The following is a 24,021-nucleotide window of genomic DNA, read 5'->3' on the forward strand; positions in this document are numbered from 1 at the left end:
GAGCCACAGGGGAAAGGCAGCCCCTTCTGACCTGGCTGGAATATTACAGCATACCTTGGGATAGACAGTCCCTCTTTTTCCTGGGCCTCAGTTTCCCTGTGGTATGTCAGCAGATTACTCAGGGCACCTGCCCCTGCAAGCCCCCACTGTGTCCACACTGAGCCACGCCCATGCCACATGGCCTCACTGCCACATCTTTGCGCATGCTGTTCTGTCTGCAGGGGATGCCCTCTCCCTTGGGCTTGCCAGTATCATCCTGTGCTTCCTTCCCACAGCCTTGCTGTAACGTCACTTCCGGGCTGGTGAGTTTGATCCTTCTGTTGCGGGACCTGTGACTAAGGCGGCGGGAGGCCTGGGTCCCAGCCCTCCATGAGCAGGCCTCCTTCACCCCTCCTCACTAAGAGTGAGAGAACCCATTGGATCACTGTCTCCAGGTAGGGGTCCCTTCCCTGCTGTGCCCATCCCCCCAACACACACACACACACGCACACACACACGCACACACACATGTGTCCTCCGGGCATCCCCAGGGGAAGATGCAGAGTCTCAGAAGGACTGGCATGCCCCTACTCGCTGCACAGCCTCAGAGGAGCCACGTGCGCTCCTTGAGTCTCCATTTCCCGTTGGTAGAAGGAGGGCAGGGAGTGACAGGCAGGGATTGACCAACAGGAAGACACGCCACGGCAGAGCTAGCGCCCGCGCTTCTGATTACTTTTAAGGAATGGTTATTTTTATTCTAAATGTGGGCATCTCTTGCTGGCTCTTTTAAGCTGTTTGATTAATACTCATGAGTCACACCCCACTCCCCTTGACCCTCTTGTGGGTTGGAGGAGCTGAAGGGGGGTGGGGATGGGAGGCCAGGCCCCCTGGGAACCTGCCCTCAGCATGAATGGCAGGAAACTCAGCAGCAACAGCAGGGCAGACCTGAATCACTCAGCCCTTTCCAGCCCCGGGGAGCTCTGATAATAGACCCGGGAGCCCTTCCAAGAAGCAGCCTAGGGCACAGGCACAGGCAAACAGGCCCCATTTGTAATCCTGCCACTGCAGGCCCCTGCCTTTTTCCTGATCCTCCCTCCCAGAATCTTACTATTCACGATCGAAACTGTCTCTGCCCGCCCTGTGGTTCCCCCTGCCACATGCTTGCTCAAGTTGTTCCTGGACTGCCTTCTCCAGCCTTCTGGGACCAGCCACTGCCTCCAGGAAGTGTTCCTGGGCTCCTCCACCTGGAAAGGACTTTTCCTCAGCACCCTGTGGGTGTCACTTTAAAGGCCCCAAATAAGGGCTCCAACTCAGGGTGCACTGCGGACCAGCGGCTGGGCCCTTCACCGGCGTCATCACATTTCCGTCTATTTATAGACGAGGAAACTGAGGCTCCGAAAGGCTGCATAACTTGCCTTTGATAATTTGCAAAGCTAGGATTCAAGACAAGGTGACACAGAAGCCCGTGCAGTTTCCGCAAACCCCAGGTACACTCCCACATCCATACCCTCCCTGAGTGAAGATGAATGAAGTTAATGTCCTGAAGGAAAGCTGAGCTTAAACTAAAAATCAAAACAAACCCAAAGTTGCCAGTGACTCTCCTAAGTTCTTTTCTCCAAACTGCTAATGTTAGACATCTCTTTTTCCAGGAGAAGTATATTTCCTAAAACAAGGCGCTGCCAGTGAACTCACAGACCCGAGAGGAAGACGGAAGTCAACTATCTCCTCTTTCATGACCCTGGGTCGGCTTCTTCATGGGGAACCCTTTTGGCAACTCCTGTTGGGCCCAGCTGACAAGAGACATTAATAATCCCAGTACTAGGGACATTAATAATCACTGTCCCATTCACATGATAACTCCATGATGGACAGAGAACTGAGGTCTTTGCCTCAGTTCATCCTTACAACAGCTCAGCGATATGGGTACTGTTGTCCTATGTCACTGGGCTAGGGGGTAGGGCAAACTGAGGCTCAGAGAGGCTGGTCAGTGACCCAACAGACCTGCCTAAGGTTCATACTCTTAACCTTCCAACCAGGGATCTCCCCTCCCTTCCTTTCCCAGGGCAGTCCCTCGCGCTATGGCCAGGAGACCTCTGCCTGGGGGAAGCATTAAGGCTCTTGCCAGGGACCTGCATAGTGGGTGGGCCTCCCTCAGGGTTTTCCCTTTTCTAGCGGCCACAGAGCTTGGCTGACCTCGGCACCTCCTGGGCTGGCCCTGCTCCTGTGCTCACAAGAACTGTGGTATCCTATTAGCATACTGGTGGCTAAGAAGGACAGAGCCTGAACTTGGAGTCAAGAGCCTGGGGTTTGAATCCGTGCTCTGCCACTTATTTGCCATGACCTTGGATGAGTTGCTCACCTCTGTAAGCCTCTGAGGGACTGTCTACCAGGTGAAATGAGGGCATTGTGGGGACAGGAGCGGAAGTACAGTGGGCCTTGCTGGAAGTGAGCTGGGTCTGAGAGGGGTGGAGGGGTGGGTGAGAGGAAGCTTGGCCCAGGAGACAGGGCCATTCCAGGTCTAGGTCTGGAAGCCGAGGACGAGGGGCATGAAAGCAAGGATGTGCTGTGCTCATCTGTGCAGGAAACTTTAGGGAGCACCCCCTTCCTGTGGGTAGAAAAAGAAAGAGCTTTGCCCTTTGGAATTTGCCCCTGTGTCTCCCCCCACACCACAAGACACAGACCTCCAGCATTTGGGCTGAATTAAGAGCGTCAGACATCAGCTGCTTCTGAATCACGGGCTGCTCCAAGCCAGGAGAGCACGTAGGGCATATCCTGAAGGGAGGTTTTCACACTGTGTCCAGCAGGCTCTGGAGGACTTCCGAAAGAAGGGACTCTGGGCCCCACCCTACCTTCACTCACACATGTCCCTTTATTATCTTTGCAAACTGGGGTCCTTTTATTTCAAGTAAAGAGTGGGGTCTGTATCCAAATAGAGAAACAGAGAAAAACCACCCCTGGATCCAAGGCTCTCATTTTATAGAGTTCAGGAGAAGTCACACAGCCAGACAGTGGGAGGGCAGGATTAGAATCCTGTCTGTCCAGCTGACACATGCATGCATGCCTTTATTGACTAATTCAAAAAGTAGGTATCAAATGCCCTCCCTGTGACAGGCATGATACTGACCAGGAGGATTCTGTGGAAGCCAAAATAGACAGGGTCCCTATTCTCACAGTTCACAGTCTAAGAAGATGACACTGATTAATAACAGCTCACACATTGGCACTTATTACCATATGCCATGTCCTTTACATGTATGAACTCTTGTGATTACCCTATGAGATTAGTAAGTCCTCAGTTTGCACAGGAGGAAATTGAGGTACTGATAGGTGAAACAATATGCCTACAGACAAGCAGTTAGAAAGCAGCAGAGTTGGGATTTGAACCTTTACTATCTGGCTCCAGAGTATGTGTTCATTTCTACTCCATTATATAGATTGGTGTGATTTAGAATCTATGGTGTTTTCTATGTGTTTTACTTATATACAGGGGAACCTGGCTAAGCTGAGGTCAGGGTAGGGAGAGGTGTCAGCAAAGGCTTCCCTGAGGAAGTGATGTTATTTTAAAATGGAAGGACAACACTTACAGGCAATTGATTTTCAACAATGGTGTCAAGACCATTCAGTAGTGTTTGCAATAAATGATACTGGGACAATTGGATATCCACATGAAAAATAATAAATCTGATCCTCTACCTCACACCATATACAAGCATTAACTGAAAATATATTGAAGGCCTAAATGTAAGAACTAAAACTATAAAACTCCCAGAAACTTAGAAGAAACTAAGACTCTATACAACTCTTAAAGCTAAAAGACACTAAAACTCTATAAAACGCTAAAAACTTAAAAGAAGACATAGTTGTAAATCTTTGTGACTTTGGATTAGGCACTGGTTTCTAGGATATAATACCGAAAGCACAAACAACAAAAGAAAAAAAAGATACATCATATATCATCAAAATTAAAAACTTTCAAGCTTCAAAGAATACCACCAAGAAAGTAAAAGCAAAACTCACAGAATGAGAAAAAACTTTGCAAGCCATGTGTCCAGTAAGAGACTTGTATCTAGAATATATAAAGAACATTTACAACTCAGTAATAAAAAGACAAATAACCCAATTAAAAATGGGCAGAGCCTCTAAAGAATATGTACAAGTGGTCAATAAGCACATGGAAAGCTGTTCACCATCACTAGCCATCAGAGAAATGTTATAATGAAATACCACTTCATGCCCACTACAATGGCTGTCATTAAAAAGACAGACAATAAAAAGTGTTGATGAGGATATAAAGAAACTGGAACCCCAGCAGGCGCATGGGCATGTAAAATAGTGCAACCTCTGTGGAAAACCATCTGGCAATTCCTCAAAAGGTTAAACATAGTTACCCTATGACAAAGCAATTCCACTCCTAGGAATATACCCAAGAGAAATAAAACATATACCACACAAAAACTTGGACATGAGCATGCATAGCAGCATTATTCATCATAGCTAAAAAGTGGAAACATCCCAAATGGCCATGAGCTGATGAACAGTTCAATAGAATGTGGTATCATTCATGCAATGGAATATTATTTGGTAACAAAAAGCAACAAGTACTGACATATGCTACAACATGGGTGGACCTTGAAAACATGATGCTAAGTGAAAGAAGTCAATCAAAAAGAATACATATTGTGTAATCCCATTTATACAAAATGTCCAGAATACGCAAATCTATAGAGGCAGAAATTAGATGAATGATTGCCTAATTGGGCACTTGGGGGACTGACTGCTAATGAGTATGGGATTTTAGGGGTGGAGAGGTGATAGAAATGTTCTAAAATTGATTGTGGTGATGGTTACTCAGCTCTGTGAGTATACTAAATCACTGAACTATACACTTTTAATAAAAGAATTGTGTGATATAGGAATTATATATCAACAAGCTGTTATTTTTAAAATGTGGAAGGATGAAGAGGCACTACCTATGAACATGGAAGGGGCTGGGATTTGGAGAGTGCCTTCTAAACTAAGGGAACTGCACGTACAAAGGCCCTGTGGCTGGGAGTTTGGGGTGGTTAAGAAAGCAAAAGAGACCAGGTGACAGGAGCTCACAGGGAAAAAAAAAAGAGAGAGAGAGAGGAGAGAAGAGGCTGGAGAGCCAGCCAGACCAGCCCATCCAGGGCCTTGAGGACCAAAGCAGGGCCTCAGGTGCACACCAAGGTCGGTGAGCAGAGTGAGGTTCTTACCATAGTGCAGGTGGTGGCACACGGCTCCTCATGCCCAGCCTGTCCCACCCTTCCCCTCTTTCTGACCTCGCTCATCTGTCTGGGGAAGCCCTGGCATAAGATGTGAGTTCCGGAGGAACTGCAGGGATCTCTTGTCAGAAGTCTTCATGGAGGACGGGCTTTGTGGCAGAGCTGAGGTTGAAGTGCCACCTCTGCCACTCGCTGAGTGACTTTGGCAGGCTCTATCCTCTCTCCCAGAGCCCTGGTTTCTGCATCTGCACAGTGACCTATTCCACCTTCCAACAGGGCCATGCTAGGGAAGGTCCATGCCATGGTGTGCAGCGCTTTGTAAAGAAAGTCTAAAAGGTCATCATCTGTCTGCGCCAGCTGGCTTCTTTCTGAATTCCAGGGTCTGCTGATAGGTTGGGCTGTTGCACCCCCTCTCTGGGGCTGATGGGGTTTACTGCAGAGCTGGCTGTAATCCTGAGGTTGGAAAAATGTCTCCCAGGCCTAGGAGTGGCTCCTTCCCAACTCCAGGACGCTGGGCAGGGGGCAGGGGGAGGGAATGGGAAAGCTGGGAGCAGACAGGCTGTGTCCTTAGCCTAGGATGTGACTAATTAGATGGTGAGGCAGGGTGAGTGTGGACTCCTTGGACAGGAGCAAAGTCTGGGGCCTTCGCAGCTGGAATCTGTTCACTTGTGCTTTGAACAAACACAGAGGCCTTCTTTGCAACTTTAGGAATCATTCCAGCCTGATACATGCTCCAAACTGGAAGAGGCACTGAGGCCCAGAGGTGGGGAGGCCTTGTGTAAGGCCATATGGTCAGTAAGGGGCAGAGGAAAACAAAAAAGCCAGAAAAGTCAGAAAGGGGAGGGGGCTGGCGATCCTTTGGTACAGCCTCCACACTGCACACACAGAACAGAAGCCCACAGAGCTTAGATCGCCACAATGATAGGGACAGGCCAGCCTGCGGGCACACGCTTTCTGCTGTCCCCAACCCCTGAGGCCTCTTCTTCAGACCCCTGAGAAGAGGATGCCTTGGGCATCTTCCCAAAGTCCCATTCCTGGTCCTAGTCATCCCTCCTGACACTCCCCTGCAACGGCCCCTCCCACTGTTCCTCCACCTTTGCCTGGCCTGAAGTCTGGATCCCCAGGGTGAGGGCTGAGCCGTGGCCTTCGCTGGCCTTGAGCCCAGGATCTGGCCGCCATATGATAATGCTTGGTGTGCCCTCAACAGAAGCCATTACCTTGTTCTACTCCTGACCCTCTGGTATCTGTCAGTGATGTACTCCATCCCCCACTTTGTGCCCAAGCCAGCTAGACACCTGGGGGTCACCTGCCTCTCCCACCTTCCCCTGACAGCCACCCACTTCCCAAGGCCTCCCTTCCTCTCTGAGATAGCCCCTGCCTGCCCACTGCCCTTGCCTGGGTTCAGGCCTCCTTTCTCTCCTGCATCCCCAGCAGCCTCTCCATTCCAACCTCTTCACAGGAGTCAGAGACACCTTTGGAAACATGGTTCCGCTTGTACCCCTCCTCTCCTCAATACCGTTTCGTGGTTCCCCAGCACCTTCAGAGCAAAGCCGAAGCTCCTCAGCCTGGAGTTCAAGGCCTTTCTTAATGTTCTGCTGGCTCCTGTTGACCCTGTGAGCGGCCATGCTGCAGATGTTCCCATTGTGTGCTGTTTCCAACAGGGCAGACTTGGTCCTTACCTGCCAGCCTTTGTCCCCCATCTCCCTCCATCCCAGGCTCTTTTCTCCTCCTCTTTCTGGGCTGCATGGTAACCACCCACTCACTCTTCAAGGATCAGTTCCCCAAAGATTTCCGCACAGGTGGCACACGGAGCCGGGTGTAGACTTAACTGAGCTCCTGTGACGCTGGACATACCGCCCCCGTCCCTAGTCTGGGAGTGCCTCAGGCCCCGGCCAGGTTTTCCTGGGCTCAGAAACAAAGCATAGAAGGAAGGAAGGGAGTGGAAAGGAAGGCACTTATTCTAGGTCCTTGCTCAAGCGCCTCCTCTCCTAGAAACTCCTAGACAGATGGCGTCTCCTGTCACTGCCACCCAGACACTCGTGACGCAGTTGCAGGCTAACTCACACCACAGAGTGACTCGTGTTGACACGGCCTCTGGAATGGCGGAGTTGCAAGCCCATTTAGGCCACACTGATGCACAGATGGTGAAGTGAGGCCCAGAGACGAGCAGGCAGGGCTGACTATTACTCAGTAGGCTGGAGCCGAGCCAGGATTTCAATTCTTATCCGTCGGACTGCAAACCCCATGCTCTTTCCCATGAACCGGCTGTCTGCCTCTGTCCCCAGGCAGCAGAAGGCCCTGCTCTCGACATCTGATGTGGGCACTCCGGACCCTGAGAGCCCATCGTGGGGGCAGCAGAGCCCAGAGCCTCACCTGGGCCCATAGGAGCTGCAAGCTCCAGGCCCAGGCACAACACAGCAGGCCCAAAGTCCTTGTGGGGTTCTGGGGTGGAGGCAGCAGGGACTGAGCCTTTGCAGGGCATTCACTCTGCACCCAATCCTTCCCAGGCCTTGTCTCGGTAAAGCTCACTCCAGCTCAGCCACACAGAGGTCACTCTAGGATTCCACCCCCCACTCCCAGTCCCTCCCTGACCTCAGCCCTCATTATGCTGTCCACAGAGCCAGGCCTCTTGGGCTTGATTCTCAGCCCTGCCACTTACTTGCTTTGGGAACAAAGTGCCTTAAGCTCCCTGTGCCTCAATTTCCTCCTCCATGATAATGTTGGGAGACGATAGGGTTATTGTGGGAATGAAATGAGTCAATACGTGTAAATCACTTAGAACAATGGCAGGGGGTAAGTGCTCTAAGGCAAGCCTCACCATCACCACCACCACCATCATCATCATCATTTTACTTGTTTGTCTGTCTTGGCCCACTGGACAGTGGACTCCAGAGGGATATGTTTTCCGGACTCTGCTTCTCCCCAGTGCCCAGCCCTCAGCCTAGCCAGCAGGGGGACTTACTGCATATTTGTGTGAGGACAAACTTTTGGCGAGTGAAGGGAACAGACTTGCTCTAGGTCACCCAGGTCCACTACCACGGACCATGTTTCCCTCGGTCTCCGGGCAGGGCGGGCACTGTGTTGCACATACACGGGGCATATTGGCCAAGATGGCATTAACAGAAAGGGCTCCTTGAGGACTCTCGAAATCTCAGTGTGACTTAAAGGAAAAATATGCCCCAGGTGTTAGAGAAGAGGGCGCTGGGGCTGGCCCTCCCATCTCATGCATTTGCAGGGCTGCAGAAAGGGAGTGGGGAGGAAGGTGGGGTCTGGCTGGGGGAAGGCCTACCCCACTGCGTCTGCTTTGTGTCTTCCTAGGGCGGGTGCGTTGCATCCAGGGCTGTGTGGAGGGAGAGTTTACATTCCCAAGTACCTTAGACAAGGGTGGCTGATAACGTCTCTGGTCTGGGAGCTTCTGCAGTGACTTTATCTCTCTAGATAGCACCAGGCTGGCCTGGGCTGAGGAGAGAAGGGGAGGGGACCTTGTGGTATCTGAGAAGCCTCAGAGCTCATGCTTAGGTACGGCTGTGCCCACCTGGCTCTGAGGTCCCTGGCCCAGCTCCTGCTGCCGTACCCTCCACCCCCCAACCCCATTCACCCTTGACCAGCTCCTGCCTGGGCCTGCCCAGCCACACTCTGCAGCCTCCAATGTCTTGGTCAGTCTGTGAGCCACCTGAGGACAGGTCTTCCTCAGGAACCTGCACAGAGTTGGACACCTCACTTTTAGCATCCGGCCTAGACTTATTTCCTCCCGGGCTCCCTGAAAACCTGCTCCTCCTCTCTCCCTCCCAGTCAGAGACTGGGGCAACATCTTTAACCCCTTCCTTTTTCCCAAACCTCATGTCCCTGCGTCCACTTAATGAGCACTCACTATGTTCCAGGCACTTTATTAAATCCCCCCAAGACCCCTCAGGGGCACTATTATAATTCCCATCTGACACAGAGGGATTTGTCATACAGCATTGGTGACTTGCCTTAGGGCACCCATCTGAAAGGCACAGAGCTGGGCTTTGAGCTTAGTTTGGAAGGCACAGTTGTGGGTGGAAGGACTGACTCCAGGTTCTATCTGCGGTGTGGGGATGAAGCATGGGTGGGAGAGCTTGCCTCTACCTGGGGAGAGTTGCAGAGGAAGAGGGGGGCTATTCCTGTTACCTAGCGCTGCGTACCAAGCCTCTCTGAAAATTAGTGCTTGAGACAATGACATTTAGTTTGTTCTCAAGTCTGCATTTGTGCAGGGCTCAGAGAGGATGGTTCATCTCTGCTCCTCTGGACATTATCTGGGATGCACTGGAAACTGAAATCATTTGAAGACTTGGTTTATTCATATGTCTGGCAGCTGAAGCTTGGGCTGTTGGCCAGAACATCTATAGTGGCCTCTGCATGTAGCTTGGGCTTCCTCAAAATATGGTGTCTGAGTCCCAAGGGCAAGCATGCTGAGAGAAAGACAGAGACAGAAAGATAGACAGACAGACGGGTGGCGGCTGTACCACATTTTACGTTTAGCCTAGGAAGTTTTCATGTCACTTCTGTCACATTCTTTTCATGGAGGCCATCTCAAAGGCATGCCCAGTTTCAAGGGGAAGAGCAATGGACTCCATCTCCTGATGGGGAATGACAAGTTTCCAGGGTGTAGAATTAGGAACACTCCTGAGATCTTTTTTGGGAAATTTCAGTTTGCCATAGGGACCTCCTCTCCTGGCCTCTCCTGGGTGGTTCCACTTCCCTGACTTGGCAGGACACTTCTGGGAGCTCGACCAATGCTGCTCCTCTCACCCCAGCTTTGGAAGCATAGTCAGTGGGGGGAGGAGCAGAGCCAGTGAGTGGCTGTGTACTGAGCACTGGCTGCATGCCAGGCCTCCCCCAGGTGCTTGTGTGCCTTCTTTCGTTGGATCCCCACCATACTCCTACATCATGTGCAGTGTGGTTCCTATTTTGTCAGTGAGGAAACAGGCTGAAATAGGTGAGGTGACTTACCAAGGCCATCAGGGGTCATCAGGGAGGCCACGTCAGTGTGGCTCTGAAGGTCTTTCTCTTGCCACTGCACAGCTGTCTCCAGGTTCAAGATAGGGAAGACCCCACAGGGAGAAGGATTAAGGATGGTGACCTTAGGATCAGAACAACTTGGGTCCTCAATGAAGCTCCTTAACTTTGAGCAGGTCACTTCATTGCTCTGAGCCTCAGTCTCCTCATGAGTCCAGTGGAGCCATGGCCTCCACATCACAGACGTAAGAAAACATAATGAAATAAAATAATCTTTGCTACAAGCTTGGCACAGCCTCTGGCTCATCATGCATGGGACCCAGGCCACCCAGCCCGTCCCTAGACAGGACCTGCTTGCCTGTGGCGAATGAGCAGATCGGTGGCTGCCTGAGGACCGGGCATGCTGCCACTCACCAAGGGGGAGCCCCTGGGTTCCTGTTGGCTATTTTTAGGACTGTGTGGGCAACCACAGAACCACATGTGGGGTTTACCACCGCTTGGCCAAGCCCGGAAGAATAAGAGAATGCTCCTGATGACGGAGGACAGGCATCTGAGGCGGGATGGGTCTCGCTTCCTTCCCAGCATCTCCAGGTTGACAAAGGCAGAGAGCCTCTCCAAGCCTCAGTTTCCTCATCTATAAAATGGGGATAATAGTAAAAACAATAGCCCACATTTTTGCAGACCTCACCATGTGCCAGATGCTGGTCAAGCCCTTCATGGGTGTCATCTCATGTGATCTGTGATTCCTGTGAGGGAGGCTGGAAGAGGTGGAAGTTGTTCAGCTAGAAGAGGGGGCAGGAATGGAACCAGGCCTGGCTCTTTTAACCACTCTGCTCCCAGCCTCTCCAAACAGACTAGGGGGTCACAAGGATTAGTTAAGAGTATGGATGTGGATGTGTTTTTTAAACTGTAAGAGAATGTCAACCAAACAGGTCCAGGGACAGGGATAACATAGGCTAGAAGCTTAGGACTATGCTCCATGGAGACCCCTCCGAAAAAAATAAGCTTTGAAAGCTACTACTGAGAGGTGGACTAAAGACCAGAGGTGGCAGCAAGATTTCCCTGGTCCACAGCAGTTCTCAGAGGAAGGAGCTGCAGACCCAGGCCCACCCACTTCCTCATTCACTTGGGTCCCTGACAAGCTTACCCTTTGGGTCCAGGAAACTGTTCCTGGAAGAGCCACCAGCCATGGTTAGGACTCAGAAGTTCTGTGATTTCCCAAGTGGAAAAGATAAAAAAGGGCAACAGGGCATGTGTGTGTCCACACAGACATTTGCCTGCAACCATATGCACTCACACCACATGAATCACACATGCACACAGGCAAATATACCTATCCACACACTCACAGACCTCCAGGCACACCTGTTCACACACGCACACACATACATACACATCGCACCCAGCCATATTCCTGTATTAAGATGCACCTAGGGAGTATGTACAGACATTACACAAACATCAACACGCATCCCATATGCTTAAATGGATTAGCATAAATACACAATCATGCATCTATGCACAAAGTATAAACACGCACACACACACATATTTACGTGTGCAGTCATCATACTCTTCCATGGATAACAGGTGTATGTACTCAATTCACTTATTATGAAAGGTTGTATACACATTGCGACTCACACAAACACATGCATGCACAGACACACATGGATTACATATGTGCTTAATAACAGTTGGCACGGATCCATAAGCATCTGCATGTATACACCACCACCACGCATCACAGCCATCCGCATCTGCACATGCAAACTCGTGTGCACACGCCTGCATGCACACACTCTTACCTGCACACCTGCAGGCCTGCCCATGCTGCACACGGTGTGTACACCTTGCCTTTTCTGGCTCCTTTGTTGCTGAGCGATCCTGTAGAGGTGCAGAAACACAAACACCTAGTTCCACTTCACCTGAAAACCCCCTACCCCTGGGTGCGTGGGAGGGTGAACCAGATGCCCTCGCTGTGGGGGGCACAGTGGAAAGTATGACCTGAGTTGACTTTTACAATAAGAGCAAAGGTGAGGGGTTTTTCCAGCCGGTTACCTCACTGTGTCGGGGCTGACCAGGGCCGCCCCTGCTAATCCACCTCCTGTGGGCCCCTCCAATTACCCAGGGTGCTCAGGTTCAACACGGACTCAACATCTGCTTAGTTTACTCAGCAGTTAATGAGCTAGAGCCTGGATCCGCCTGTGTGTCAGGTTCTGGGCTGAGGGTTGGGCTGGGGAGATGCGGTGGATCTGGCCTGGCTCATGCAGCTCGAAGGTGGGAGGAGGCCTGGTGGGTGGAGTCTGTGGGAGGCTCTAGGTCAAATCCCTAAAAACGAATCTGCTTGATGACCAGCTTGTCAGCTGATCAGGTTTTCAAATGACCAATTTGCTGAATATACCAAACTTACCAATTTACTATTCACTTTTTCCAAAGTATATAACAATTGTATTGGATAGATTGACACTGGTTTTCATTTCATCTTCATAGTTCATTTTAAGGAATGTTCAGATGGTCAAAAGCTGAGTCAGGGAGTGGTTTCATTCAGTAAAGGCATTTAACATTTGGAACTGCAGAGGGACTTTCTGGGTACATCCACCAAGAACGGGGCATTCTGGGAGCTCTGAAGCAAGACAGGCCTTCAGGGACCACCTGACTCCCTAGTGCCATGTGGCCCGAGTCTGGGTTGTCCTCTGACTGGCTCTGCGTCCTGGGCCAGGCCCCTTCTCCTGTCTGGGTCTCAGTCTCCTGGCTATAAAGAGCTCAGCTTTTGGGCCTTGCTGATGTTTGATGAGACCCTGGAGCTACCTGTGACCTCAGTCTCCGAGCATGGCCAGGGTGCAGGCCATGGGAGCCAGAGAAGGTGCTGGCTCTGCTGAGGGCAGCCCAGCCCTGCTTGGAAGTCAAGGCTGTTTTGTTGGTGCCTCTCTCTGAACTGTGACATTTCTGGGTCCTGCCCCAGCCCCAGGCAGTGGGGCCTTGCATGCTCTGTGCGGGGAGCACGGGGCTGCAGAGGGTGGGGCCCGACTAACTTTCCTTTCCTGGTAACACGCTCACTAAGCTCATTTCCTTTTTCTGAAGGGAAATGCCATTGACATCACACCACTGGATTTTCAGTGACGCCAGATGAGAACTCGTGAGCCCTTCGCAGGCAAGAAGGGTGCACGCGTAGGCTGGGCACAGATCTGACTCAGGGCAGATTTGGAGAACCCCTGATCTGAGGCTCCTAGCCCTTGCTTTAGAGATGGGGACCCCTAGGTCAGAGAGGGGTAGAGACATGCCCTGGGTTCCACAGCCAGATAGCAGGGCTGGGGCCAGATCCCAGGCCCCTGCCTCCCAGCCCAGGGCGCTCGATGAAGGGGCCTGACCTGCCCTCTCAACCTATCTTAATAGTGGCACCAACATCCACCAAGTTGCCCCGGCCACAGATGGGTCTCACTGCCCTCCTCCCTCCCAGTACCCTCCTCCTGGCTGCAGCACTCATACTGTCTCCTGCAGTCCATCCCAGGCCACTCCCTGGCTCAGGCCTCCTTGTCTGTCTCCAGGACCCCAGTCCAGGAAATACCTGGCCACTGCTCTGGCCTCCCTACCTACATCCAGGCCTCTCCCTCCAGTCCATCCTCTATTCAGCTGCGTGGGTGACCCGGCTAAAACACAGAGCCCATAGTGTTAGTCCCCAGGGCAACCCTTCCAGGGCTCCTTGGCTGGGCATCCCACACTCTCCGAGGGTGGCGCTCCCGCCTTCTCCCAGCTGCTGCCCCTGACACGCCCATTTGCTCCCTCAGTGCAGAAGCTGCCTGCCTTCTTCAGAGTGTGCAACCTCTCTGTATTTGCTGCTCCTGCGCCATTTCCTCTTCGGGAACTCCTCCCTCTGCAGGCACATTCCTGTTTTTGCACACTCCTGAGGAAAGCGCACACGTCCCAATCTCCCGTCCCCTGCCTCAGCCTTGGAGGGAAAGTCTAGGTCTTCCTCCCCACCTCCTTGACAGCAGCAAAGACATTTTATTGTGGAAAATTTCAAACACACAACAAAAATAGTGCAAAAACACCGCGGATTCCTCACCCAACTTCGACCCTCACCAACTCAGGCCACTCTTGTTTCATTTCTATCCCCCAACTCCTCCCCACTGGGTTACTCAGAGCAAATTTAAACATCAAATGATTTTATCCACAAATACTGCAAGGAGTCGGGTGCAGTGGCTCATGCCTGTAAATCCCAGCAACTTGGGAGGCTGAGGTGGGCAGATTACTTGAGGCCAGGAGTTCAACATCAGCCTGAGCAACATAGCAAGGCCCTGTCTCAAAATAAATAAATAAATATTGCAGTCTGTATTTCTAAAAGATAAAGGCATGGCCAGAAACCATTATCCTGCCTACATTTTTAATAATAATTTTTTATTATCATTAAATATCTAGTGGTGTTTAAATTTCCTCAATAAACCGGGCGTGGTGGCTCACACTTGTAAAAGCGTGATTACTCCAGATTACTCCAAATCATGCTCGTAAGCGTGATTATTCCCAGAACTTTGGGAGGCTGAGGCAGGAAGTTCACTTGAGCCCTGGAGTTCAAGGCCAGCCTGGGCAACAGAGTAAGACCTCGTCTCCAAATAAAAAAATTCCCCATTGCCTAACAAAGATTTTTTATCGATCTTTTAAAGTTAATTTTTTCAAAATCAGGATCTACACAAGTTCCATACATTGCATTTGATTGTTTTTTCTTAAATCTCTTTCAATCTATTCTCCTTCCTCTCTTTTTGTTTTTTTTTGTGGGGGGGCGGGGGGGTTGGTTGTTTTTTTTTTTTTTTTGAATCAAGGTCTAACTCACTCTGTCACCCAGGTAGGTATGCAGAGGCATGATCTTGGCTCATTGTAACCTCCACCTCCTGGGCTCAAGGGATCCTCCCACCTCAGGCTCCTGAGTAGCTGGGACCACAGGCACGCACTACCACACCTGGCTAATTTTTTGTAATTTTTGTAGAGACAGGGTTTTGCCATGTTGCCCAGGCTGGTCTCAGACTCCTAAGCTCAAGAGATCTTCCCACCTCACCTTCCCAAAGTGCTGGGATTATAGGTGTGAGCAACTGAGCCTGGTCTCTCCTTATTTTTTATTTTTATTTTGTCTTGAGACACCGCCTTGCTCTGTTCCCCATGCTGGAGGGCAGTGATGTAATCTCAGCTAACTGCAACCTCTGCCTTCCAGGCTCAAGTGATTCAGCCACCTCAGTCTCCCAAGTATTAAGAGCTGTGACTACAGGAATGTGCCACCACACTGGCTAATTTTTTTTTTTTTTGGTAGAGATGGGGTTTTGCCATGTTGCCCAGGCTGGTCTCGAACTCCTGGGCTCAAACGATCCTCCCACCTCGGCCTCCCAAAATGCTGGGATTTCCTATTTAAAAATATGTATTTATTTGTTGACTAAGCCCAGTTGTTGATCCCATGTAGTTTTCCACCTTCCCGCTGCATTCCCCCATAGTGTTATTTAACACATTCTTCAGTTTCCTGCCTTTCCCGTAAATTGGTAGTTAGATCTAAACACTTGATTAGACGCAGTGTGTGAGGGAGAATGCTTCACAGGTGGCGTGTCTGCTTTCCTCAGAAGGCACATCATATTTATAATGTTTGGTTGTCTCTCCTTTTGTGCTTTTAGAAGGCTTTGATGATCGCTGCCTACATCTAATATTTCATTAGAGAATTACAAAACAGTGATGTTTTAATTTTATCATTCTTTCTTCATTTATTAGCTGGAACACTTCTATGGAGAAAAACTTCTCTCCTTGATGCTTTGGTTCCTCTGAGGTACAATTGGTTTAGGAAGGACAGGATTAGTGCTGGCTGATTTCTCCTTTATTTATCAGTTTTCAGAATAATGAGTTGATTCCCTCACAGTCTCTAGAGGTGATCAGGAAAGATTTTTTGATCCTTGGTTTTGTTTTTGTTTTTTAAAATTATTATCTAATATTTTTAAACGCATTTGGAGATTTTCAGTTTATTGCAGTTATTAACCTTGTTATCACTCAAATTGTCCCACCTTTGGCCCACAGAGCTCTCTTGGTCGTCTAAGTCCTTTTGGCCTGACCCTAATAGTGTTTAATACCATCCTGACTTTCTGGTAAAACGAGATGTCCAGGTTTGTCTTGTATGTTTTCTGCCTAGACCTAGAATTAGATAGTTCTTCAAGAACCCTGGTTCTTTTTTATAAGAAGTGGCATTTAGAAACCACAAATCTGGGTGTGAGGTGTGAGGTGTGCTCAGTTGGTCTTTGCTTTTAGACCTTCTCAAGGTGCAGAGCTAGGAAATTTTTTTCTTAAGAAGATATACATCAAGGGTTCGTACTGATACTTTGTATGAAACCTTCAACTATAGGGCTTTTACGTAAGTTTTTTGATTTTGTATCTGAATCTCTTTTGTCTAATGCTGAACGTCTTGCTTCCTAACAACATTGACATTATTACTGATTCATTTCTCCTACTTTCTTTCTATATATACATATTATAAAAATATCAGAATAATAATACCAATAGTGGTATTAATAATATGATTACTTGATTACTGAAAGCACTTTATAATTTGTCTGTGATTCTTTTGTCCTTAGAATATATAGCCTACTAGTCAAGCTACAGTCAAGTTACCAGGTTTCTAAATCACTTAAAATAATTCAACTTTGTTCGGTGAAGACACCAGTTCAATACAGATTTATTGATTTCATTTTGCTTTTGATTTGGGGGGATTGCTTTTGACTTTTATTTAGATTTAATTTTGTTTTATTTTTATGTAAAGAATTTATGTAATTTGAAAGCTAACCTATACAATAAGGTATATTCAGAGAAGTCTGGCTTCTACTCCATTCCCTTACCACACTTCCTCCCCACTCCAACAGACAATTGTTTAATTTTATTTTTTATCTTTTAACTGATATTTAATTTTAAAAATACGCATGTATTGTGTATTCCCTCCTTTTTCTTGGATAAAATGATAATGTACTATATGCATTTTAGTCCACTCTGCTTTTCAGTTAACGTTTTACCCAGCCCGGAGGTCACACTGTCAAGGCATGCCAGAGATCTTCTTCATTCCTTTTTTTTTTTTTTTTTTTTTTGAGACGGAGTCTTGCTCTGTCACTCGCCTGGAGTGCAGTGGCGTGATCTCTACTCATTGCAACCTCCGCCTCCTGGGATCAAGCAATTCTCCTGCCTCGCCTCCCGAGTAGCTGGGATTACAGGCGTGCGCCACCACACCTGACTAATTTTTTTTTTTTTTTTTTTTTGAGACAGAGTCTCGCTCTGTCGCCCAGACTGGAGTGCAGTGGCCGGATCTCAGCTCACTGCAAGCTCCGCCCCCCGGGTTCACGCCATTCTCCCGCCTCAGCCTCCTGAGTAGCTGGGACTACAGGCGCCCGCAACCGCGCCCAGCTAATTTTTTGTATTTTTAGTAGAGAGGGGGTTTCACCATGGTCTCAATCTCCTGACCTTGTGATCCGCCCGCCTCGACCTCCCAAAGTGCTGGGATTACAGGCGTGAGCCACCGCGCCTGGCCTTTTTTTTTTTTTTTTTTTTTTTGTATTTTAATTAGAGACGGTATTTTACCATATTGGCCAGGCTGTTCTCCAACTCGTGACCTTGTGATCCACCCACCTCGGCCTCCCAAAGTGCTGGGATTACAGGCATGAGCCACTGCTTCTGGCCTCATTCCCTTTTCTAGCTACAGAGTTGTCTATTATGTGGTCAAGCAACCCCTATTGATGGACATTTGAGTGGTTTCTAGTTTTTTTACTATTACAAATGATGCTGCCGTGAATAGCTTTATGAATCTGTCTTCTCTTATTTTTGCCAAGATGGGATTGCCAGGGTAAAGGGTAAATTCAAATGTAATTTTGAGACAAAAGTTCCCCTCCAGGTAGGGCTTGCACCATTTTGTTTTCCCATCAGACAATGTATGAGAAGGGCCTCTTTTCCCACAGTCTTGCCCACAGTGCACGTTCTCAAACTTTTGAGTTTTTGCCAATCTAATAGACGAGAAATGATATCTTGGCTTAGCTTTAATTGGCATTTCTCTGATTATGAAGAAGGTTAGACATTTTTCTATATGTTTACATTCTGATTCATGTTTGGGTCCTTAGTGCCCAGCACAGGGTCTGGCACAGGTGAATCCCTTCTAGAATGAAGGAAAGAAGGAACAGATGAATAGACAAGGAGGAAATGAACTTTGGAAGAGAGTAGCTGACTTGCCCAAGGTTGTGCCCAGTTATCACCAGAGTTGGGACTAGAATTAATCTCTTCTTTTTCTCTATGTCTAACTCATTTTTCCTGACTATAAAAATGAATAGAAGTTCATACTATTAAACAGAAAATTTGGAAAGCATAAACATATGAAACATTTTAATCTTTCTACCCTAAGTCAATCATTTTCTAGCACTTTTGGATATTTTCTCCCAGATTTTATGCATTTTTTCAGTTACGATCACACTACATACACGCATTTGTATTCTGTCCCTTTTCACTTAACACTTCTCCACGTTAATAACAATTGTTTGCAAACATAATTTTAATGGCTGTACAATTTTTCACTATCTGAATATGCATGAATGTATTTACCCTTGCTGTTACTGCTAGACTTCTAGATTGTTTCCAGATTTTTGCTATTATAAATAAATTCTGCCATGTTCTTCTTTGTCCACCTTCTGGATATTTGTCTCTCAGGATTAATTCCTGGAAGTGGAGCTCCTGGAATCTCTGCATCGGGCTCCAAGTTCGGGGTTTTTCTTGGCCATACTCAGAGGGGATTGTTTGTTAAGCTCTGACCCTGTGACTTCACAGAGCCCCGGGCCTGGCCTGCTGCAACACATCTCTGATGTTCGGTAGAGACTCACTTGCATCCACATTGAATCAGCAGACGGGCAGAGCGGGGAGCACCAGAGCCTGCTGAGGATGAGGAGTCAGAATCTCCTACATTTTGCCCCCTTGCTCATTCCTGGGGCTAAGGACAGATAACCTGGAACCAACAAGGGGAAATTTCACACGGACAAGGTCAAACCTGGTGGAGGGTGCAGGGCAGGCAGGAATGCTGAGCAGACGTGATATGTGCTTTATAAGCATTCATGGTGCAGAGGAGCAGATGCTGGGGTTAGACCTTCTCATCCTTTAAAGGGTTCCATGATGGACCTATACATTGTGCCATCCACAGATGGAGGGATCTGGGAAAGCTGCCTGGAGGAGGCAACAACTGAGTTTAGTAGAAGGAATACAGGTCTTATGTGACAGATGAGGCTGGGGAGTGGTCAATCACGAGGGGCCCTCTCTGCCAGCCTAAGGATCCTGAATCTTGCAGACAGTGAAGCAGGGGGATGACAGAGTCAGGTCTACATTAAGGACAATCCTTCTGGCAACTGTCTGGGAGGCACGATTGCAGATGTGAACTGCAACTTAGAAAGAGGCCACTACCAGTCTAGAGACCACAACGCCTGAATTAGAGCAGTGGCCATAGAGACAGAAAAGATGGATGAAGACAAGAAACATCGGGAATATGGTGGAGACTCAAAACAGAAAAAGTTATGTCAGTTTCTGGCTTTCCTGCAGTTGATGGGGAACAGTCCTGGACCAGGACTCAAGATACCTGGGTTCCAGTCCCAGCTCTTTTTGACATGGGACACGTCTCTTGCCTATATCTGGGTCTGTTTCCACTTTTGTCAGCTCCAAGAGTTCCTATGTTTTGAAAACCCTGTAATCCTAAGGCTATAAAGAGGCTGAGGTCCTTGGAGGAAAGAGGAAGGGAATAACTGGAGGCTGAGCAGAGGGAACAGCCAGGGCTGGGGTCTTGGAGTCTGGGCTCTCTATCTCCCCAACCCATCAGTCTTGCAGCATTAATGCCAGTGGGGTGGCCTGGGTCCAAGCAAGAGGTCAGCTTTAAAGAGGAAGGAATTGTCTATGCCCTAAGGAACAGAGAAAGAAAAAATGCAGAGCTTCCAAAAGCCAACATTTTTTCAGTTATGATCACACTACATACATGCGTTTGTATTCTGTCCTTTTTCACTTAACATGTCTCCACATTAATAACAATTGCTTGCAAACATAATTTTAATGGCTGTACAATTTTTCAACAAAGGCCAACTTCACACCAACAAGTTGTCAGCTCTGGCAGAGCAGCCAGGGGTTTTGAATTTGCCCTGGTATGAGCCACTGTGTGCAGGGCAGGCCCATTTCCCCTTCTCTGTACATCAGTGACTGCAACATGATGAAGGGCATGAGGATGCCTTTGGCTGCAAGTAAGTGTAGACTCTGCTGCCAACGACCTAAATAAAGCAAAGAGGTGTATCCTGTCACACCACTGCAAGTCCAGAGTAGCTCCTGGTATCGTCAAGAATACAGGCTTTTCCATGCTCTCTAGTCCTTGACTGGTTCCCCTTCCAGCCTCATAAGGAGGGCTGCCATCCTCCCCAGGGTTGAGGGTGGCTGCCAGTGGCAATGGGGAATCCATGCTTGCATGGGAATGTCCAGTGGGAGAGAGCAGGAGAGGACTTCTCTTCCAATGCGGACCATAAGTTTTTTCCTTAGATCTGGGTGGGACAACTTGGGTCATGTTGACTGTCTTCCCAGGAATGGCATGTCCTGGTTGACTTAGATTAATTGGGCTCTAGAGCTAAACTTGGGGGCAGGTAAAATAGCCAACAGAATTGGGGTTCTGTGAGGAAGGAAGAGAGGACCAGAGGCTGGGTCAGCAGCTGATGTGTCCACACGAAGATGAGCGTTAGTTGCCCCTCTGCTCATGCGACCCCTGCACAGCCTGGGTTCAGCAGGACAGGCATCATCTCTAGATCCCCAGTGAGGACTCAGGCACAGAGAAATGGAGTGACTTGCTTGGCTCATACAGTGGGTAAGTGGCACAGCATGAATTAAGAGAAATAAATGCCAACTAAGCAGACCTCAGGCTGCCAGCATAAGCCTCTAACCCCATTCCTCCTGTTGCTGTAGGGGGCTGCTGCCTCCTCTGAGCTGCCTCAGCCGCTGCCCACTAGGCCCCAAGGCTGGGGGCATGGGTTTGAATCCTGGCTTTGAGCTTCTGTGTCCTCCTCTATGAAATGGGACCGTGAGCCTCACTGCCGATGCCTCTTCGTATAATTGTTGAGGGAAATTACATGAAATGATATGATGGTTTGCTAACGGTGAAGTGCTATGGAACCACCAGGCTTCCCTACTCCTGGTGGAAAAGGGCTCATTCCATAGGCCTCGTCTGTACCGAGCGCTGGCAGACCACAGGAAACAGGGAGCCAGAAGGACCAATGAGACCGTCAGACATGGACTCCTTCGACTGCAAAGAGCTGATAAGGAGACATGTCCAGAGAGGGGTTGCACAGGATTAGAACCCAGCCCCCTGGTCCCCAGCCCTGCACTGCACCAGGCCTCCAGGGTCGAGTGAGGACCGTCCCCTGGCCTGGGTGGGGAGGTGCTGCTGTAATACACTCCGTGCCTGCCGGCACGTCCCCAAGTTTCTCGGGGGCCATTCTTCAGGGGTTCACTGAGGCGAGGCCACACTTCCCCTCGGGCGGCTTCCTGTTTTGGCCAAACAATGACTCTTGCAGGGACCCGGTGCCAGCTGGCTGCAGCTGTTGCCAAGGCCTTGACTTCTTGCATACAGAGAGGCGAGAGGTTAAGGCCCCTGGGGTTGTGCTTCTGGCCTTCCCAGGCCACAACCCCACACTCAGATGTGGCCTTTGGGTCCCACTGGATTCAGTCATTCCTTCAGGTACTGATCACACACACAAGCACCTTCTGCTTGCCAGGCTGTGTCAGGGTACCCAGAACACAGAGATACATGAGATGAGAGTTGAGTGAGTCTGCAAACTTCTATCCTGTACCCACAAGGAGCAGGGCATTGTACTAGATTCAGATGATAAAGATATGAACAAGATACACCCTCTAAACTCACTGGCTGATTCATTTGTTTATCCTCCCATTACCCTGTAAAAGCTTGAAGTTCATCACCAGTCATTTACATGTGCATGTGAATTAGTGCAAGCAGCTCTGTTCTGAGGGAGAGTCTCAGGGCATGTGGAGAAAGGATGCTAAGGGTGTGGGTACAAATAATGGAGATGAAGTTTTTTATAATGACTTTTTTAACAGGTGAGGAAATCAAGATTCAGATATGGAAAGAGACTAACTTAAGGTAAATGATGGAGTCAGGACCTTAATCCAGGTCTTCAGACTCCAAGCCTTGCACATCAGAGAGCTTCAAAAAGCAGCCCATCCGACTGAAAGCCCCACAGGGTCAGAGCTGCTGTATGAGGGGCCGTGTGTGCATGGGGGTGCTTGCTGCTGTCAAATATGAAGGGGGACTAGATGAAGGGAGGGGAGTCTGGAGTGCCCGCTATGTGTTGGGGACATAGCCATTGTCATCGTTCCCCCTCTGCTGATGAGACACGCAGCTCCACAGAAGAGCCTTCTGGAGCCCCTGCTGAGCAGTGCAGTGTGGGGAGACTCATCCAGGTTCCATGCTGTAAACGTTGTTCTTTCACCCCCAGACCCATCCTGCTCTGTGCCTGGGTTGGCCAACTTCTGTGCATGCATCACTTTTCTGTTAGGTTTGGCCAGCGGATGCCGTGGCAGGAGATTAGTGAGCAGAAGACAGAGATGGGGGCATTTGGTGACCAGGCTGCTCCCTGCGTGGCCACGATCTGGCAGCTGCTGCATTCTGAGGTCCCAGCTGCACACCACTTCTGCCCCTTGCCCTGCCCTGCAGTCCTCAGGGTGGTAACAGCTCCCTGATGTTGCTGGTCTCTGGGTGCTCCCCAACCCCTGGCAGATGGCCTTCACCCTGCCCACAGCTTCATTCCTCTCTTCAGTCAGTTTCCTTGAGTGAGCCGTGATTTCCGGCTGCCATTCTGCCTGGTGCAGGCACCATGCAGAACCAGGACTCCAGGTCTTCCCCAGCCTCCCTGCCTCACTCCCTGACACCACAGGAATGCCCCACCCCCACTCCATCCAGGCCACCTGAGACAGGGCAGTGACTTGGCAAAAGCTGCTTTCCCATGAGCCTCCGGAATTGTTTTTGGGCTGGGGCTGCTATGGAAACAATGAGAGAGAGGTTCCCAAGGGCTGGCACTAGGTCCCAGCTGTGTCCCCCACCTCCAGGTTGTTCCTCCTGGGATGGGGGCCTGGGACTCAGAGTGCCCTGCTGGGAGTCTTGGGGCAGGAGTGGTCTGGCCCAGGCTTGTCTGCCCCCACCTTCAAGCTGGGAGTGAGGAGAGTTCTGGAGACCAGAGAGGAGAAGAGGCAGAGGTCCTGCTGCGCAGCCAGGAATGGGCTAGGAGGGAGGGACAGGACTGAGGTCACTAGGTGGACACCTCCCAAGTCTGCTCCAAGCCTGGCCTCTCCGCTGAGCACCACACACAGACCTCTGCTGTGCTCCAGAGACCTTCAGAACACGGTCCCTTCCTCCCCACTCCTTGCCCTGTGACCCCTCCATCAGGGAAAGGCACCAGACGCCTAGAGTCAGCCCTCATGGTCTCCCTCCCCTGCTTCCAGCCCCTGAGCTTATCAGGCTCTTGCCAAGGTGAGGCTTGGTGATCCCGCTCTCTAAGCTATTCTGGACTCTAGCCTTCTCTTCAGGCTGTGGTTGCCTTCTTGGTCTGGATCTTATCATCTACACTTAGTTACGACAGTGGCCTCCTCACTGGTCTCCCCGACCCCATTCTGGCTCCCTTTAATCCATCTTCCATTGGGCAGTCAGTGTGTCTTCCAGAAATACAAATCTAAGTCTGTGTCTTCTGTGCTTAAGTGGAGCCCAAACTGTGTGATATGCCCCGGGTCTTCCTCTCCAGCTTTC

The 24,021-nt window shown here is 49.6% G+C and overlaps 1 long non-coding RNA gene across 2 annotated transcripts; it reads right to left on the reverse strand.

The window, feature by feature from the left end:
• Positions 1-9,522: 9,522 nt before the first annotated feature.
• Positions 9,523-13,929, reverse strand: LOC107127484 (uncharacterized). 2 transcript variants are annotated; one of them, XR_012422773.1, is made up of 3 exons: positions 13,800-13,929; positions 10,197-12,089; positions 9,523-9,655 (listed from the first exon to the last, which is right to left on the reverse strand). It is a non-coding gene; the product is annotated as an uncharacterized lncRNA (long non-coding RNA). The 2 variants fall into 2 exon arrangements; XR_012422772.1 differs by having other exon boundaries at positions 13,796-13,929.
• Between the last annotated feature and the right edge of the window lie 10,092 nt (positions 13,930-24,021).

Source organism: Macaca fascicularis, chromosome 14 (genome assembly GCF_037993035.2).
Source record: "Macaca fascicularis isolate 582-1 chromosome 14, T2T-MFA8v1.1".
Classification (NCBI taxonomy): domain Eukaryota; kingdom Metazoa; phylum Chordata; class Mammalia; order Primates; family Cercopithecidae; genus Macaca; species Macaca fascicularis.